The 19,643-nt window shown below is 43.9% G+C and overlaps 1 long non-coding RNA gene across 3 annotated transcripts in view; it reads right to left on the minus strand.

Annotated features, from left to right (window-relative positions):
* Positions 1-11,331: 11,331 nt before the first annotated feature.
* The window catches only part of LOC143652485 (uncharacterized), a 48,590-nt gene continuing 40,278 nt past the window's right edge, over positions 11,332-19,643 (minus strand). For all 3 annotated transcript variants that reach the window (XR_013160717.1, XR_013160716.1, XR_013160715.1), the window contains 3 exons: positions 14,869-15,019; positions 12,872-13,170; positions 11,332-12,065 (listed from right to left, as the gene is read on the minus strand). This is a non-coding gene — a long non-coding RNA (uncharacterized LOC143652485). The remainder of the gene's footprint in view (positions 12,066-12,871; positions 13,171-14,868; positions 15,020-19,643) is intronic.

The raw sequence follows: 19,643 nt of genomic DNA on the forward strand, positions 1-19,643 counted from the left end.
CCTTCCCCTGCCGCCGCCGCCGCCGACGCTTTCCCGCTCGCGCCGGGTGTCCGGGCCGCTGCCAGGCGGGGGTGCGCGCCGGGACCCTGCGTACTGTCCCCGCCCGGGGCCCGCCGTCGCCCCCGTCCTGCCGGGGTCGAGAGGTGGAAAGCACAGCTCCTCGCCGCCGCCGCCGCCGCGTTCGTCCCCTTCCTCCTCCTCCTCCTCCTCCACCACCTCTTCCTCCTCCTCCTCAGCCCTCCCCTCGCCGCCTCCTCCGGCTCGAGCTGTGCCAATCACAGGGGCTCCTCGCGCCGCCCGCCGCCCCGCTGCCTCGTCCTCTTCCCCTCGGCCGCGGCCGCGCCTGCCCCCGCCGGCTCTGGCCCCTGCCCCTCGGCCCGGGCCTCGGGGGCCGCTCGCCGCGGCTGGTGCTCCCCCGGGCAGGCGTGAGGGAAGGCGCACTGGGGCGCGCAAAGCGGCGCCGCGCCGCGGCTGGCAGGGTCTGGTTGCCAGGAGGAGCGGGGCGCCCCGGCGGGGGGGGGGGGGGGGGGGGGGGGGGGGTCCGGCCCGAGAAGCGGTACCCGGCCCCCAGATGGCGCTGCGGGGCGCCGTGGCGGGGCAAGGCGGGTGCTGCAGGGAGAACCCCGCGCGCCCAGATCGGGTGCCAAGGCGTCCCCGTGCAGCCGGGACCTAAGGTTTAGGCATCGGGGTGCTAGACAGGAGGGAAGAGGGGGTTTCCAGGAAGAGGGGAGGGGAGTACTCCCACTCCGCCCTGATATTTCGGGACAGAAATTGCGCGCTCGGGTTTGGGGAGGTATCAGAGGTCAGCTATTGGGGCTCCGCCAGGCCACTGGGCGTGCCGAAACGGCCCCCGGGAAAAATGTGAGAACGGGACTGAAGAACAGCCAAGAAGAAGTTCGCTGAATCGGATGGGAGCCACCAGAATATCAGCCGCCCCCTGCCAGGGTGTCCAGAAGGTTGCAGGGTCGCAGAGACCCCAGCAGAGGGCCTTGTCCCGCTCCGGTCCTCTGGAACCCAGCTGCAGGAATGGTGCAGCCTTGGCCCGGGGGCGGCCGGGCGATGAGTAGCCACAGCCAGCCGTGCTCGGCACCCCTTCCCTTTCCACGTGGCCGCTCCACCTTCCTGTGCCTGAATGCCCCTGGCCACTACCCTTGAATCGGTTCCCACACTCAGCAGCGCCAAGGAGTTTGGGCCTGATGGGCTCTGCTAGTCCTCAGCCACAGCTTTGGAAGCTCAGAGAAAACTGGCCTGGAGAAGTACCAGGAAGCACTCAGCAACTTCCACCTGAGGAATTGGGGGGGTAGGTGAGTCTCAGCCAATCACTTGAAAAGACTTTCCTTAATCGTGTCAAAGAAAAAGATCCACTACCCTGTCCTCCTATGTCCCACTGCAGGCTTAAATTCCAAACCAAACAGCAATGAACACCACCCTGATTGTTACTTTTTCCCAAAGAAATGTGAATAGTTTGTGTAAATGGCTGGGTCTTTTATTTTTATTTTGCCATGCCATTTAAATAGTAAATGCTTCATCCTTCTGTGGTTCCAGACATGATCTCACTGGGGTTCAGCATCCCTTTGAGATGCTGTCCTCCCCTCCCTGCCCTTCTTATCTGGGTCACCCCGCATCTGAATTGCCCCACCCCAAGTCCTTTTCCATTTCCCTCAAGTTCTATCATCACTGGCTACTCCGTTACTCAGGAGACCTGTCATGAGAATCTTTCCTGCCTGCCCCTCATGAATCTCCTCCAAACTCTTCCTTGCTCACTTGCAGACTTTTCCGTAGAATCTTTCTATATCTACATCTCCAGCATCTCTCTATCTTCTTCAGTGTCTTCAGTTTCTCCCCTTGTCCCTCTCCATCACTCTTGCCACGTGGAAGAGACCCTGAGCCCTTGACCTAGCTCTCTTTCCTGCCTTTGTGCCTGTAAGCTGCAAAGTTGGGACTTGTTACTTGTCTCTGAGCAGTGATTCTATCGCTGTGGAAGTGGCATTCAGAGTGCTTATAGTCTTCAAATCTTATTTACATACATTCCAGTGACAAGAGTTAATGTTTCTTGAGCATTTACTCTGGCCAGATACCTTTCTAAATGCTTCATCCTCATTAACTATTTAATCCTCAGAACAGTCCTCTAAACGAGGGCCTATTATTAACCCTGTTATACAAGTGGGAAAACTGAGACCCAGAGAACAAACCTGTCCAAAGTCACTTGTCCAGTAAATGGCAGAGTCAACTTTTGAAACAGGGTGTCTGCTGTCACAGCCCGGGCTGTTAATGACCACCAGAAAATTACCCATTTCATTTATCACCCAGTGGTCTTGTAGGGAGAGCAGCACATATCATTCCTGTTTGGTAAATGGAGGCCCAGAGAGGTGTTGTGGCTATTCCAATGTCACACAGCTAGAAAGGGACAGAACTGGAGTCCAGCTCTCTTTACTCCCTGCCACAGGCAGAGACACTGGCTTTTTTCAGTTTTGACCATTGATTTTAGATCTTTTTAAGAATTGCCTTTGAGAAATCAAACACTTTTGCTACCAGAAAGGGGATTTTGAATTAGGTTTGTAGATTCTTCCTATAATTAGGAGTAAACAGCCATAAAAATAATCCTGTGCCTAAGGCTTAAGAATGATCAAAGTCAGCCTGAAAGAAATCAGACCATGACCTAACAACAATCGGAAGGAGGGTATTAAACATGACTGAGTCTTCCCTCCTTGCTAGTCCTTTATTTTCTTGCAGATCGGGTTTCCAGGGATGTTGAGGTGGGTTTATGAGCAGCAGATGCTTCTGCCTGGCAGTCACCTAGCTGAATATGCAGAAAAATAGTAACAGTCCTCAATTCTGTATAGCACATTAGTGTCTATAAAGTATTTTATGTCCTGTATCCCAGTTGATCCTCACAACAGGGAGAGCTGGGTCTTATTATCCCTCTTTAACTCATAAGAAAGCAGCAAGTGATTTATCAGAGCTCACAGCTAGCAAGTGGCAGGAATAGAATCTACATTTTCCACCCCAAATCAGCGGGCGCGCCAAAGAGGAGGGAGGAGATGAGAGACTTGGCTCTCTCGTGATCTGCCACAGCCCCTCCATCCAGCCCCTGAAATGGTCAACTGGCAATCATGGAAACAGTGAGGCAGACCCTACCCACACCCCAATGCCTGCAGCCTTAAATGCTGCCTTGGAGGAATGTGGGAGCCACACCTCGAGGCCGCAGCTTTTTAATTTATCTGTCCCCCTAGTGGTGGATGCAGAATTTAGGACAGGGTCAATATTATGAATGACTGTAGATTATTTTGGCCTCTCAACTATTTTTCTGGGCTAAATGACTTTTCTAAGCTAGGAGAACATATTACTAGCTAAGGCTGTGGTTTCCTGGTCCCTTATCCTGTTGGTTACTAGAGGTATCTCAAACATTCGGAAGCCACATAATCTTGAAATCTAACCTAGGTAAGTAAATAGCAGATTGGATGACATAAGAAGATAGGCTGGCTTGTGATTCTTAAAATATTAATAAGCTGTATGTAAATGCTATAGTGATTAGGATTTGGAGAACATTTCCCCCTTGGAAAGGATCATCAGCTCATTTATGTAGGAGAGAAGTAGGTTAACTTCATAGGCATGGAAAAAAATGACAGTCTCTTCCACTGTTACTGGGCTGTGACAGGATTTCATAGCAAGCAGCCTTGATGTAATCCAACACAATGAGAAACTGTTGTTCAAGTAATTCACAAGAACCATCCTTTGCCAGCGTCAATTTTGTTCACAGGCAAATACAAAGTTGAAAAATAAATGCAGAGAATGATTTCTGATTGTCACTGAGACGGAAAATAGATGCCCAGATTCTCACCCTATGTGTGGATTTTTTTTTTCTGAAAATGCACCAATCATTTACTGTATCCAACCAAGGATAGAATTGAGGCCAAGTCAACTTCTTTGGCTTGAAACTAATATTTGGGCTGAGTTGACGCTCAAATTTTTTTTTCTCTGAGCTTTTCTCACCCCACTCCCATTTTCTGATTAGCCTGGTCCATATGCCCTTCTACAGTATAGCCTCTGCTTGCTACTTACTATATTCATCGTTTCAAGTTTTAAATTTTATCTTTTAATTTGAATGTGTCTTAAATCTCAGCAAAGGATAAGCATGAGTGTGGATACAGTTTTTTTTTAAAAATAATGAATCCAAAATCCAAGTGGAGAAACAGAAGGAAGAAGAAAGAACATTCATGGAAATTGGAAAATAGATATGACAAAAGTAGGGTTTCAGGACTGTGTTATATATGCAGAAATTGGGAGTTTTGAGGTAAAGGAGAAGGAATACAAATAATAAACAGCCACCAATATCAGTGCATTGGGGGAGCTTATGAATTGCTACCCTCTGTTTATAACGACGGAAATAGAGCTTTTTTAAATCCACATAGACCGTAAGCCTCTTGAAGGTAGAGGGAGTGTTTTAGGCACCATTTGAACTCCTGAGTGCCTAGCAGTCCTGCTGCCAAGAAATCCACTGCTTTGTGATTAGGACAGGAGGATGACCGGGAATGTGCTGGGGATTATAGAAAACTTCCTTCCGAGAAGTCTTCCTGCCTGGAGCCACTTCCCGGTCCCAGGCCGGCTGCTCAGCCCTCTTCTTCCAGCAGTGCAGGCCCCCACCGTGTTTCACTGGATAGCCCCCTTCCACCCTGCTCGCCAGGGCACTGGGTATAGTTTCCCAGCTTTTCTCCCAGTCTCTGACACAAGCAGACAACCCTTTCGTACTTTAAGGATGGGAACTGATAGTAAGGAAGGTAAACGAAATCAGGCAACCCTGAAAATGTTTCGAAGGGCCGATAGCATCGTGAACAAAGGAAGTACGAGGCTTACAGGTTAATACCATGCCAAGAGTTTCATGGCTTCCAAGCCTGGCAGAAAGCAGACTTGAGTGTTGATTGCTTCATCTTTATTGAATATTTATGTACTGACACATTGGGAAGTGCTTATATATATATGTTCATTATATATATCTATGTATTTTTATATATATATATGTAAGATTACTCTGGCTCATAAAAGCAGATTTTACATTCATGTACATTTCAGAGTTATCATTTTTAAAAAAATAAACATGGATCAGGATTAAGGTTTTTAAAATTCCATGAATCAAAAAATATATATATATAATGAGCATACATATATATGTATGTGTGTATATATATGTTCATTAATAGGGGGCCAGCAAACATGTTAGCATTTGCAAGAAAAAACAGTAACCAGCCATTTTTAAGTGATCTTTCTAAAGCATTGTAAGATGGGGAAAATATTCTAAATAAAATGAGTAAAAGAAAGATTCCAAAGTGTGTTGCAGTAAAACCCAGTTTTTGTTGTAGATGCACACAGGCACACATAATTAAGACTGTAGGTCACGGGTTATGGAGTCAGAGTCACGTGACTTTGGTGTGAATCACAACTTACTACCTTCTAGTTTATGACCATGGTAAGTTTCTGAATCTCGCTGTGCCTCGGAGCACCCATTTATGAAATGGGAATAATGATAGGACGGACCTCAGCATTTTGTTTAAAGATTGGTGGAGTAATTCAATGTCAAATACCTAAAGTAGGGCCTGGCTCATAAAAGCAGATTTTACGTTCATGTACATTTCAGAGTTATCATCTTAAAAAAAAAAAAAAAAACATGGATCAGGATTAAAGTTTTTAAAATTCCATTAATCAAAAAATGTATACACACATCGTCATTTTTAGACCCAATCACCTCGGAGCCCAGGTAAGTGAGCAGCCTCTAGAAAATTGGCGTTTCTCATGCACTTTGCCCCAGCTCACTGGGATGAAATGAAACCTGGGCTACTGTCCAACCAAAATCCACCCTGGTAAGGTGACTCTGAATGAGAGATCAGCTAGTTGCGCTCTCTACTTTCTAGCTCTTATCTCTCTGCGCAGGTGTTCTCATGTTTCCTTGTCCTTAGCCTCTTCCTAGATGTAAAGGTGTCAGGATATACCCTGACACATCCTCCAGGGTGGGGGAATCCCCTTCCCCCACAACCCTTGGAGAGACATTAAACTAGCTGCAAACTCTTGGGAAGTCCCAGCTCCCATGAAAAAAGTTCAACCAGTCTGGACTTAACAGTCAAGAAGAATACTCTTTAAAAATGTAACAGAGTCAGGACTTCTAGAAGGAAATAGATTAACCGGGCTGGAGACAAGGTAAAAAAGTGCTCTCTGTCCTTTCGATGTTGACATGAAAGAGAGTACCCAGAGGCCACATCTTTCTTCCTATCTTCAAATGTTTCGGAAGTCAATGACTGAAAAGTTAGCATGACAGATACAAAACTGGGGGTGGAGAAAAATAAGAGATATGGACCAAGGGAAATAGGGTGGCCCTCCAAAACTGAATCCCAAATATAGGAAATAGTCTTGAAGATATGTGAGCATAACATAACATCGGTAGGACTCCAGCCACAACAGTTATTTCTCAGGAGTGAGAAACACTGAGGTACATTTCCCAGGGGCCAAGGAATCATTAGAGATGAGAGTCACACTTGGAAATCAGAGTAATAACAGCCCGGAGGAGATGGTAGAACAAAAGCCAGCACAAATATCAGTGTGGTGTGAAGACACACATGCAGGCAAATTAATATCAGGGCTAGAACTATGAAAAAGATAAGGTTCAAGCTGAGGTCATTTATTGTATTAATATATTAGAAAGTCTCAGAGATCGATAAAACCTCATGCCATAAGAAGAGTAAGGTACCTTAACTTAATTATGTTGGTAATATTAGAAAAAATCAATGCAAACTCATGCCATTAAAAGCAATATTTTCTCCCAATTAATAGTGCCTCAAACAGCAGCAGCATTTTCGTTGACTGCCTGTATTCACATGAACTGCTAAATGCTCAGATCTGGAACTTTAACACTTCTTCATTGAAAGAAGCAGCACATCTGGCTGAGTCAATCTTTGGGGCAGAGGCAAATACATACGCACAGAGATACACACACAGAGATGCACACAAACACTAGAATGGGCCTGGAATTCCTTATTGTCCCCAGAAAGCAGAGTTATTTTCAGAGATGCCAGGGACAGTGCTGAAAGGACAAAAGAGCCAGCTTAGAGGGCTCCTGCCAGCCAACCTGCAATTTGAGCATCAAAAAGGGTATAATAATTGTGGTTAATTAAAATAAGATAAGTTTGTGAAAGGCCATAATTTCATAATGAATTTTAAAAAGTTAATATAAAGTATACTAAAGGTAATTGGTATGAACATAGAAGATCGACTATAAAGGGATATGTGCAATTTTTTATTTATTTTAATGAGAAGAGGCTAATATAAATTGGTACTTTATTTCTTCTGTTAATTATCTGTTTGATTTTTTAAATATACACATGAAACTGTTTCTCTGAGTTAGTAGAGAAGTGTAAATACAGAGAACTATGAATTTACCAAATCGCCATGGGAAGACATACAGTAATTCCACCAAGAAAAGGAGGGGCTTAGCCAGCGCCAGCATCACATACAATAACTGGGCAGAAAGAAGGTTCAAAACTGTGTTCCAAGACGATGGATTAGCCAAATGTCTTAAAAAGTTGTGCTCACTGGACAACCTCATTATTACCTCTGCTGGTACCTGGAACCTTTAGATGTTCCACTAATTATAAGGAAATACTAATAAAACATCAAAAAACTTGAAATAATGCAAAAAAGACCAGGTGCATTTGTCAGAATGACAGGACAAGGGCTCTTTCACGCTGTCCAAGAAAGACTTCAACATTCAACGGGGGAAATTCCAGGCTATTGAAAACTCAAACCCATGGGAAAGCATGGACTTACTTATTTATTTTTTATTTCCATGAAAAGTGATGCTTATCTTGAAAAGAACATTTCAGCTTAATACCCCTTGTTTGTGTTTGAATAGCCTTTGGAGAAAAGCTAATGCTCATGCCTTAACCGAGAATCAATTGGGCAACTAAATCCTGTAAGCCTTAGCTCTCTGAGCTGATGTTCCTTTTCTTTTTGATCTGGATAAGAATACTATAACCTCAGAAAGGTTTTTAATTAAGTACTGCTGCAATCTGGAGAAATATATAATTAGTATTAAGATGATAAAGAAATGGGGAAGAAAACAAGCTGTTGGCATTTTTGGAATCGGTTTAGGCGTGAGTATGATAACATTTTTGTTATCATGGTTATGTATGTGTGTTTTGTTAGATGTGTTCGAATTGCTCAAAAGAATATCAGATAAAGCAGGGACTAAAAATTATCCTTAAAAAATGACTCCCAGAGGATTTTTTTTGGTGAGCGTTTCAAGGTTAGTTTCTGTTGCAGTTTTGGGAGCAGAGCTTGGTGGGTTGGGAGCAAATGGAAGAGGGTTGAGACCGGGGTAAGGAGAGTGAGGCATCTCCTAGGATACAAAATTTAAGGGAGTGCCAGAAAACCAAGCAATCAAGATTAATGTATTAAGGCAGTGTTTTTTGTTTTTTTTTTTTTGGAAGATCAAACTAATGCAGAAAAGCCCATGATGAACAAAATATCAGCATTTTACATACAGAGAGGATGGAAATCAATGGAGTGTGGACAGTAGGTCTGCACACGGGAGGTGAGGAATTCGGGCACACCGTAGGAAGCTGCATGGCAAACGAATTCTTACTGTGCGTGTGGCACTGGGCGGGGGGAGAAGGGGAGGCTACCATGGGACAGCAGATGCCCTGCCTCAAGTGGCAAGCAATTCCATCCTGGGAAGCCCACCAAATTTTATCTCCTGTGGTCTAGGTTGGGATGAGATCGTGATCCCCCCGAAACCTCACACGCTCCTCACTGCCGACCCCCTGCCTAACTTCCAAGAATTTCTCCCCCAGACTCTAATTCTGTTTTCCCTCAGCTTCTTTCATTTGACCACGGCAGCTCGGGGGGTGGGGAGGGGTGGTAGGGGAGGTGAGGATGGGGAGAGAACACTACCCCTTGCTAACTTAAAGTGTCTGGTGGGACCAAGAGCGTTGGTGTCCCCTGGGAGCCCGGTAGAGCTGCATACTCTCTGACCCACCCTGACTAAGGTTTGCAGCTGCTACCTCCTGCCCATCCGAGCCACGTGGAGAACTTCAGCGAGCACGGATGCCTCCTGCTCACCTCCAGAGATGCTGGTGTAATGGGTTGCCCCCTTCTCCCTGGGCATCAGGGTTTTTGTAAAAATCCCCCAGGTGCTTCTAATGTGCAGCAAAGCAGCCAAGTCTGAGACCCGCTGCTCAATGGCTCCTGTGCTGCCATCTTCCAAGTCCCTTTCCTAGCCTCTGTCCTTCTAGTCAACTAGAGAAGGGCAGGGGGCTTTTGACTCATGATCGTGGGCTGGCAATATCGATTTGATTTCCCCTTCGAGGGACCTGTGCCTTAAACCTGGTCACATTTAAGGCCAGCAGGTTCTGTGCTGTCCACAGCACGGGATTTACAGACTCTGTGCCTGAGGGAGTGAGTTCCCTCCCGAGTCCGTCTCGCTCTGAAATTCTGAGGAGGCTCCAAGTTGGAAGAAGGCTTTGTGGTATGAAGGCCACACACCTCTTCAGTTTTTATTATTCAACCTCAGAGTTTGGTTTTGAAATAGAAGGTTTATCACTCTACATAAGCTCCCAGGCTTCGCTTTTTTGGAGCATGATTGGTGTCAGCTCAGCCACTCTCTTCACCAAGGAAAAACCACAAAAGCTGAGGACTTCTCTTACTTTTGATCTTTGAGGTAGTAGAGCTCAAAGCCACATTTTGAGTGCAGCTCAAAATCCACAGAGCCTGGATTTAACAATGGAAATCAGGATTTCATTATTTTGAGGTTTTTCCTAAACCAAATGCAATCATTTGACTCAATAATTAGCCAATAGTATGAACTATAAAATAAAAAGTAGAAGGAAGAGTTAAAGAGCAGAGGAAAAGGAAAAAAAAAAGGAGTAAGAAGATAAAGATATACAACACAACAAATGACCTTCAATGAAAGAGCTTCTTTGGAAACAGTTTTGTCACCTACTTAGGACAAGCTGAAACAGTCGTTAATTACTGTCGGAATGAATAAATGAATGATCAGTTAATCTGCCATTCTGCTCTCTATCAAAGCCAAAGCCTCTTTTCTGAATAAACTCACCATAGTAGCATGAAGTAGGTAGAAGAGAGCAGGGAGATTTCTTTTTCCTAGAGTATAATCACCTATCTGGGGTCCAGATGAGATAAAATTAAGGGCCACCTGGTGAGAAATTCTCTGCCTCTTCTACCCAGTAGAGGCTCTAACTGCAGGGATGGCAGCCGTCTTCTGTCCAACTCTTGTACTTGGTGACCAACACTCCTTTCTCTGTTTTGGAGAACTGGCAAGTGGCGAAGAAGGAGCCCTGTGTGACCCTCTCTACTCCCTGCAGTGAACATGCCCTGCTCCCAACAAGAAACCACAAAGGAACTGGGAGCTCCATATTCCACCTTAGCAAACACAAACTGACATTTGGATCTGCTTGTCTCACAACCCAGGCATGGCACAGGGCAAAGGCTGACATACTCCTAGGAATTCACATGAGTTGTTTTGGTCACAGGGTCAGTGAAATGGGTTGGAAAGAAGAATTGGGCACTTTGTCTGCATGTATTACAGTCCAGCTGGGCACTTTGACAATGCAGTAAAACCAACAGCTTATCAATGACTTTTATCAAGAAACTCTTATAGCGGAGCTCTGACAATACTAGCAAAAGTATTGTTTAATCTTGTAACAAAGTGGAATTTCAAATCTCAGAGGTTTAAGAAGGCCTGAGAACAGCAGGAAATCCCCAGGTCTTGTTTGTAGCAGAGTGACACATGTGAGAAAGACATGTCACACTTATTCTTACTATTACCTTTGGAAGTCCCAGGAAGCACCACTAAAGGAGTGCTGGGTTGGGTATAGACTTGCACTACTTTAAAGAATATCAGCTAAGAGCTGAGAGGTAAGTTACCCTCCATACTTCAGGTAGAAAGCCTCCTTCCAGGAATACATTGCAAGTCATATTTTATTACCTGATGCCACAACCTGGAGACAAGTCTGTTCTAGAAAACAGCGAGAGGGAATGGTTTTAATATCTCCCCATGAAAAAGACATATATAATGGTTATAATTTATCATGTATCCAACCATATATTAATTCACAGAGCATTTATCACAGCAATAGGGAGCAAAATCAACTTCAGATTGAGGGAATTGTGAATGATTATTATAATCAGAGGGCATGACCCTATGTAATGTTTAAATATGATTTTAAAAATAATTTGTAAATAGGAGTTTGTCATATTTCAATTTCAGTTTCCAAGGAAAACTCTGATTCATTGTGTTGACCAAGAAATTACAGCCTGAGCTGCAAGGCAACAAAGTGTTTATTTAGGGTCTTAGAATTGCAATTTGGGGAGCACAGCTTCCAGTAGCGACTCAAACTGTGTCCTGTCTTGGGGCTTCCAAGCAAGAATTTTAAAAGAGAAAGAAGATTGCATGAGTTGTTTGTAAAGAATTGTGATTGTTAGGTATTTGGGGCTTTTCAAGTGTCCTTCGAGTTAGGCAGTTAAAGCGATTTCTTTATCTTGTAGCTGGCTCACGGTGTCCAGACGTGTTCAGAAACTTTGTTGCTTTGGGTTTTGCATCTCTTGGTTGTTTGTGATATCTGGCTGAGACGGGCATAAGAGTAACTTCCTGATGGGTCTCCCAACTCCATTTTAAATCTCTTAGCCATAGTAACTCCATTTCGTTGTATCTCTTTTCCCAATTGAAAAGGCATTCTTTTCCTTTGGATACTAATACTTTGGAAATCATCACATTAAAGGAATTTGAAACTAAAGCTGGACTCCCTGTCTACATGGCTTTGCTCAGGCTGCTCCCCTTTGCCATGCTCAGTCCTCAGGTCTTCTGTCCCATTCTCCAGGCCTCAGCTGAGACGTCACTGACCTGCCCTGGCCTCCGATCTAAATTAGGTTGCCCTGTCCCTTGTACCGCTCTGCTCTGTGCTTTCACAAGTTTTGTCACAATGGATAACGGTATGTCATAGAACCTAAGATGCCATTCCTTGCAAAATGCATCATTATTGTTCATGCCACTGAGAAAGTTACTGAAAAAAAAAAAAGAAAAAATGCTCAAGGTGGGGAATTTCTCATGAGATTCCCCGCACAAAGCTTGCCCACCCATGTAAGGGCACTTGAGAAGCAAACCCAGCACGGAAAAAGGGTCAGCTAGGAAACTCTCCAGTCTCAAACTTGGCACTGGATGAAAAGACAGAGAAAAAGCTCTCCTGGTAATCTGAAGCACTAAGTGACAGCCGTGTAGGTTTGTAGACAGAAGCCAAACCACATGCATAGTCCAAAGGACCTCAGACAGATTCCGATTTCTAATGGGTCCCCTGGTGGGAGGGAACCCCAGCGAAGGGAGAAACACAAATCTCCTCTGGAAGAAATGGTTCCCTCCCAGGTCAAAGGTCACAATGTTTATATAATGCATTTCCTTATTGAATATGCTGAGATGTTTTTAAAAATTAATGAAATTTAGTATACTTTATATGCATGGATATCATTTAATGTCTATGGTTTATAGTTAGGAATGTGTCTGTTTGCTCACAACTTTATCTCCTTTATCCAACCCAATGCCTGCATATGGTGGGTGTTTGATAAATAGAACAGAATAGAATGGGATGGAATATGAGTAGAACAATAAGTCATTAGAGAAAATTCTTAAACTTCACCCTGACTTTAAAAAAATTTCAACTCTATTTACTTATGTGTGTTCAATAACATTTTCAGGTAGTAGAAAGAACACTGGACCTGGAAATCTGGAAACCTGATTCTGGGTTTATCTTTGTTACTGATGAGTCCTATGGCTTTGGGCAAAGGTTTTCAACTTTCTCGGCCACTTTCTCCTTACCTGTAAAGCATAGGGTTGTATCCTATGATCACCAAATTTTCTTCCATCTCATAATCGGTGCTTCCACTGCATGGGAATGAAGCCACACCTGGGGAATATTCATCGTACCCTCTCCTGAGAATCAGATGGGCAGTTGGACAGTTCTGAGAATCTGACCATAGGTGAAATCTTGATATGACTCTTTTTAATCTGTGCTGACACCTCCCCACACAAGGAGGACATCTTTCATGACTGTTTCAAATACTTTCACACAGTGATGTAATGGAAGTCCACCGTAGATAAAGGGTAAGAAAGTAAAGCTGAGAAAAAATAAAATATGATTAGGAGTAGCAGGTATTTGTTCTGGGTAAGAAGAAGTTCAAGCCTTTGAATCAAGGCAGAGACAAATAGCTGGGGTCAAGATAAATCGTGTGTAAGAAGTAAGATAGATCTACAAGAAATAGGCCAATATAAACTCTGAAGCTTTAAGCCAAGTAGAAGTGATATTTATTGGCAATCTGATAACAAGGGTTTCGTGGGAGCTGAAGGAAGAGGGCAAAGCAAGGAGAAGGCAAGTGAGAGGCCAGTGCAACAGGGGCAGCATGTCCACTGATGCCCACGTTCAGGAAAACTTCCGACCTGTTCTGCCCAGGCCCACTTGGTCACAGTGGCAGCACCCCCCCCCCCCCCGCCCCCGCCTCACTAAAGGCCCAGCCCTCTGTTGGAGCACTAACAAGTGTCTAGGGCCACATCAGGAGCTTATCCCCAGGTAGTGGGCCAGCCCTGGAGAGGAAGCCCAGCAGAGCCTCTGGGGCAGTGGATGCTCAGTGGCTGGTGGCCTGGTGGCTGCAGTGCTGAACCTCACTCAGTGACAGCGCAGGGTGGTCAGCTTCCACTCAGCGCCCTGGTCCTGTGAAGGATGTCTCTCCTCTCATGCACTGAGCACTGAGATTTAGGCCCACCTTCTTCTCCTCATCAAGTCACCCTGGGGGTCTCTGCCTGGGGACAAGCTACTCTCTTGCCACCCTGGATGCCGCAGGACCTGCTGTGGGTATTCCTTTGGCCTGGCCATGGCTCCTGGTGACCTCCTATATAGCGTGGCTTCTCCAAATGTCTTGGTTTCTTAGGACTACTGTGATAAAGTTCCATAAACAGGATGGCTTAAAACAACAGACATTTATTGTCTCACTGTCCTGGGGACCAGGAGCCCAAACTCAAAGTGTTGGCAGGAAACCAGTAAGGGAGAGTCCTCCTTCCTCTGCTGGTAACCTTGGGGCTCCTTGGCTGCAGATGTGTCATTCTGTCTCTGCCTCTGTCATCACATACCATCCTCCCCATGCCACTGTCTCTTCTCTCCTTCTCCTAGGACACCAATCATATTGCATTAGGGGCCTCCCTACTCCAGTATGACCACATCTTATCTAATTTCATCAACAATGACCTTCTTGACAAATAAGATCATATTGAGGTACTGGGAGTTAGGATTCCAACATAGCCATTGGAGGGACAAATTCAACCTATAACACCAAATGTGTCCTAGGACCTCCACTGTCGACCCGAGCTTATGCTCTGAAGTTGAGTTTTCTTCTCCAGGAAAGGGTGTCCTCTTTCAAGAATTCATGAAGACAATGTCTCCCTTCCCTCCTTCTGCTAAGAGTCCCACATCTGCATCTACCCACCCTCTCTCATAGGGTTTTGACCTAGGCCTCCAGATGATCTGGATTTCTCATTTTTATTGCGTTAACCCAGTGAAGTACAACCACCTGTGACATACAGTGTATTAAATGTTCCAGGAAAAGCCCTCTCTCCTTTTCGAAGGTACCTGGGGGCTGGTATGTGAGCTGCTGGGAAGCCAGGGGTGGACACAGTACTCAGCCAGCACCTGTTTATTTCTTGAGCCACACTGGAGCCCAGAAACCAGATGTGGCAAGAGGTGTGAACTGGAAAGCAAGTCCACACCTCTGCTGCTTTGGGGAAGGGCCCACCACTCCCCACTTCACAGGAGAAGCAGAACTCACCCCAGGCTCATCTCCGTTCGAGGAAACTGCCTGATTGTGTGACTAGATTCTGTAAGGCTGAGTTTCCTTGGAAAATGAGAAGGAATCCTCAGTGACAGGAAGAGAGACTTTCAGCTAGTAATAAGCTTCATCTGGCCAAACTCTGGGGCTCCTGAACGATGGAGAAAGAGAGAGTTTCAGAATGAGACCTAGTTCCCACACTCTTGAAAGGAATTGGATTCCTAAACAAGAGCAAATGTCCTTGGGGGCAGGGAGGGAAGGTCACAAAAGTTTACAAGGGGAAGAATTTATTGTTTCTTAAAATATTAAAGAAAATGTGTCATATATTCTTCTCCCTAGTAAATTAAGCAACAATTCCAACATAAATCTAAGGAAGATGAGGAGGCATATGTGTACAGTAAAGGCTGAGAGAAGAAGAGGAAGGGAAAAACAGGCCTGTCTACCTGGGAGATGACAGGAAGGAAAAAGGAAAGAGGCATGGAGGGCAGGAGGTCAAACCCTAAGGTCCAGACGCCCTTGCTCCCAGGGAAAGGCTGTGTGGCCTGTGATGAGACACGTGTCTGGGAAATCAGCCTTCCTGGCTTCAGTCACATCTGATCCTTGTTTTCCCTTCTGCTTATTTAATTCGTTTTTTAAATTTTATCATGCATATGTTTGTCATCCATCGCGAATACCTTTGCAATGAGGAGCAGTATGCCTTTTTTACAAGAATGCATAAAAATAGAGAAATAGCCAGTATCTAGGCCTACTCCAGATAATTGTAAGGTTTTCAATTTTAGAAAACAATGAGGACTTTGGAAAGGTTACTTATGAATTTATGAAGTGCAATAGAATCCCGGTTTCTTTTTTATTTTTTTCCTGAAAAATTATGATATGTGTGTGTGTACAAATATATGCACATTTGGGTGTACACATGTGTGTGGCTGGGGAACAGCAAGTGTAGAATTGGAGCTAAGGGTGCTGAATATAAAGTTGAACTAAAAATGGCAATTATATATTCCTTGTATGTTTCTAAGGAATAGGATACATCATTCATGCACATACACATACACACACCATATGTCAGTTCTTAGAGAATTAGAACACGATCAAATACACTTAACACTAAGATATGCTGAACACAATTTTAATCTTTCTTTGATGATTCAGAGCATATTTTAGGCTCCTTATGCCTCTAGGTTATTACTACGAACATAACGTATTATGCAGTTTTGTGCAATCTGGGTTGTTCGCATTTTTCTGATAATTTTGGTCCTGAATGAATGGGAGATTTCACAGATTTAATTACTAAGCAGAACAAATAACGAGTGTATCAGATCATTTTAGGTTATCATTAGGTCAGCTTACAGGAGAACAATAAAACTCATCCTAAAATGGTCATGGATAGGAAGACATGGTTGGTCATACATTTTGAGTGATTGGCTTTCCAAAGCAAATACAGAGGGATTCCAAGAAGGGAGAGCTCATAGTTAGTTAAGGAGTTAAGAGAAGAAGCTAGTGAGGAGGCTGCCTTTGAACTTGGCTTTGAGGGATGAATAGAGAGCAGAGGGCTGTCCAGGTGGAAGTAATAACAAGAACATAGTTTGGTATTTGGGTTTATCTGAGTTGTGGGCTGAGGACCAGCAGAATCCACATCTCCTGGAGTTTGGGGTTAATGATGCTGAGAACATCATTCCAGCCCTACTGAATCTGATTCTACATTTTGAACAAGATTTGTAGTTGATTCATATGCATATTAAATTTTGAGAACTACTGGTTTGAGATGTCATATATATTATTGGCAAATAAGGCTGAGACTGGTTTCCATTTATGAAGAGTCTCGATGCCAGGCCAAGGAATTTAGACTTCACTTAGTAGAGCATGTGAAATACTATGTTTAGGAGCAGATGCTGATGGACAGAGATGCTTTTCAAAATACTCAACAAGAAGTACTACCTGGGCACCAACAAATCAATGCTGTCCTCATTGCAGGGACAAGGTCTTAAAGACCCCCTGACGTGTCAAGTTCCTTGAACGTGAAGTCTGGAGAGGGGACGGTGTGTAGTGGCTGAGCTGCCAGGGCGCCCCTGAGCAGTAGCTGTTCACCAACTGCTGATGTAAAAATAGTACTTTGGGAATGTTCATCTGGCTTCTGTCCTTTGAATGAGTAGGAGTGAGAAGACATATACTACAAAGGAAACTACTTGAAAAGCTTTGTGGTAGTTTAAATAAGACTTCATAAGGAAATAGAGGAGGTCATAGAGAGAATGGAAACAAGGATACAGAGATTTGATATAGCGCAGGTAAATAAACAAGACTTTAGTTTTTCGCAAAGGTTGATTTTTGTTCCTAGGGGATGCAAAGCCCTGTGTTGAGTCCTAGGGATTCAAGAGAAGTATGTTTGTACAAAGTAACTCAGACCTAGAGAAGCAGACAGCAAACATTGGCAAAGAGGAAGACAGTGAACCCAGGAGTTTTCAGGAAGTAAAAAAAAAAAGTTCTCCCTATGAGCTAACCCACATGAGCTTAGAAATTCTTGGAGTCTTAGAGACACATAATCAACTTGAAGAAAATTCACTAAGTGTTGCTGAAACATAAAGTTTCGGAGGAGAATAATACAGAATGAGGCTGGAAGAATTAGCAGAAGCAAGATCAAAAGGGCCTTTTATGTGCTATTATGGCAATTGCACTTTATCCCATAAGCCTGTAGAAAATACTGAAGGATTCTGAACACTGAAATAATGTGGGGAGAATTGCACTTTATATAATAACTTTGCCAATAATGAGGATGACGAATTGAAGGAAGAGACAGAGCACAGTTCTTTTAAGAGCCCACCTTGGAGTCCAAGAAAGCAAGTATAAGATCTTCCATTGGAAGAGTGGAGAAGAGGATACGTCTGAGACAGCTAAGAAGTAGGATGGAAGAAGTTGGTGACTAACTGTCAGTGAAGGTGAAGGAAAAGGTCAAGGTGATGTGTATGGGGCATGGTGAAAGGAGGTACAGGAGGACGTGCATTTGGGGAGACTAGTTTCTTTTTGAAATATGACTTCGAGGTGCCTTGCCACATTTTGGTGGAGAAGTTCAAAGGGCAGATCTGAAGCCTGGGAGAACAGGTGGAATTAGAACTTTAGATTTCCAAGTAATGGGAGCAGCAGAGTGTGTGGTGTAAAAGAAGCAAGAGAAAAGGGGGTGAGAGGTGAGAGGAAGACTTAAAGAAAGACCTTTGGGTAGCATTAAAAGGTAGGTGTTGAAAAGGATCTGAGAAACTAATCTTAAAAGAGCTGTAAACAAACAAACCTGAAGAGAAATGTGAGAAAACCACTTTGTTAGAAACCCCAAAGAAAATCAAGTCAAGTAAGAACTGGAAAAAAAAGCCCATTGTTTTGGCAATTCAGAGGTATGGGGGGAGGCGGGCCATGGTGACTCAGTGGCAGAGTTCTCGCCTGCCATGCTGGAGACCCAGGTTCGATTCCCAGTGCCTGCCCAGGCAAAAAAAAGAAGAAGAAGAAGAAAAGAGGTTCTGGGGATCCACAGAACCAAAGAAAAGGACTTCAGTGGAGCAGCAATGGAGTTGAAGGAATAGAGGGGCTTGGGGATGGTCAGTTACAGCTGATGGGATATGGAGCCCTATGAAGAGAGAAGAGAGCAAATGCATATACTTATTTTATCTATCAAATTTGTCTCTTCAAGAAACAAAGGATATCATCTGAAAATTTGTTCTGTATCTCCTTTTCTCCTAGGTTACTGCTACAAATATACCTGATAGTTGCCTAATGAGTGATTGTCTACATAAATGAATGAACAATACATTTTGGTCATTTTGCTTTACCTTGGGGTCCCTTAAGCTATCTTTGCATAATTTTAATATGATTTTGAGCATAGCGCTATGTGGCTGAACTGATTTTTTTTTTCCCACTTAAACTGGCAGGTAATAGCAATTTATGGAACTCGATCCACTTAACCAATGTTTTCATTTCTTCTCTTGTCAGTATTATCTGATAATACTACAAATGACTGAAAAAAATGCATTCCTTTCTCAAAATATACTTAATGAGTTCAGCTGGTTTTCAGCATTAAAATGTATGAAAGACTTATATACTCTGTACTGGACGGTTTTTACCATTGAAGTAATATATGGTCTCACACTAAGAAAGAGCGAGGGAACACTGGCATCGAGTGGCAGAGTCATAAAAGTCTAAGAGTAAATAAAGTCAATGCATAATTTTTATTTAAAAAAACCAACAACCTAACACTCATTGAGCATGTGCCAAGGTTCCTGGATTAGTGACCTTACATGAGCTTGGCCTTCATTTCATTTCTGCAGCAAGCTCAGGAGATAGTTCTTTGCACCCCATTCAAAACAACAGTGGCTGACACGGGTTATTGGCTCAAAGCACCTAGACTCTGAGACATGGGTTGGTCAATGCCAAAGCCAATGTGTTTTCTTTCACCCCAGAATACCTCCTGAGGAAGTAAGATTTAGGAACTCCCTTAGCCATGGTAGGGAATAAATTTTCCAGTGAAATGGATAGAAAATGGAGAAATGAAAAAAAAAAAAAAGAGGAAATGTGGGCAGCCAGGGCCTCTGGGAGAGGTCACTGAGCTGGTTTGGGACTTACAGTATGGCAGGGGCTGCCTCTGAGTTCTTCAGAAGAGGCAACACACATGAATGAACAAAAAGCTTTGGAGGAAATAAAAAGTGTGATTTCTTCAAGCAGGAATCAGGTGATGTCCACTCGGGAAATATTTACAGGCTATCAATGGCAACATTCAGTGATTGGACAGGCAAAGAACG

This window comes from Tamandua tetradactyla, chromosome 12, assembly GCF_023851605.1.
Source record: "Tamandua tetradactyla isolate mTamTet1 chromosome 12, mTamTet1.pri, whole genome shotgun sequence".
NCBI lineage: Eukaryota > Metazoa > Chordata > Mammalia > Pilosa > Myrmecophagidae > Tamandua > Tamandua tetradactyla.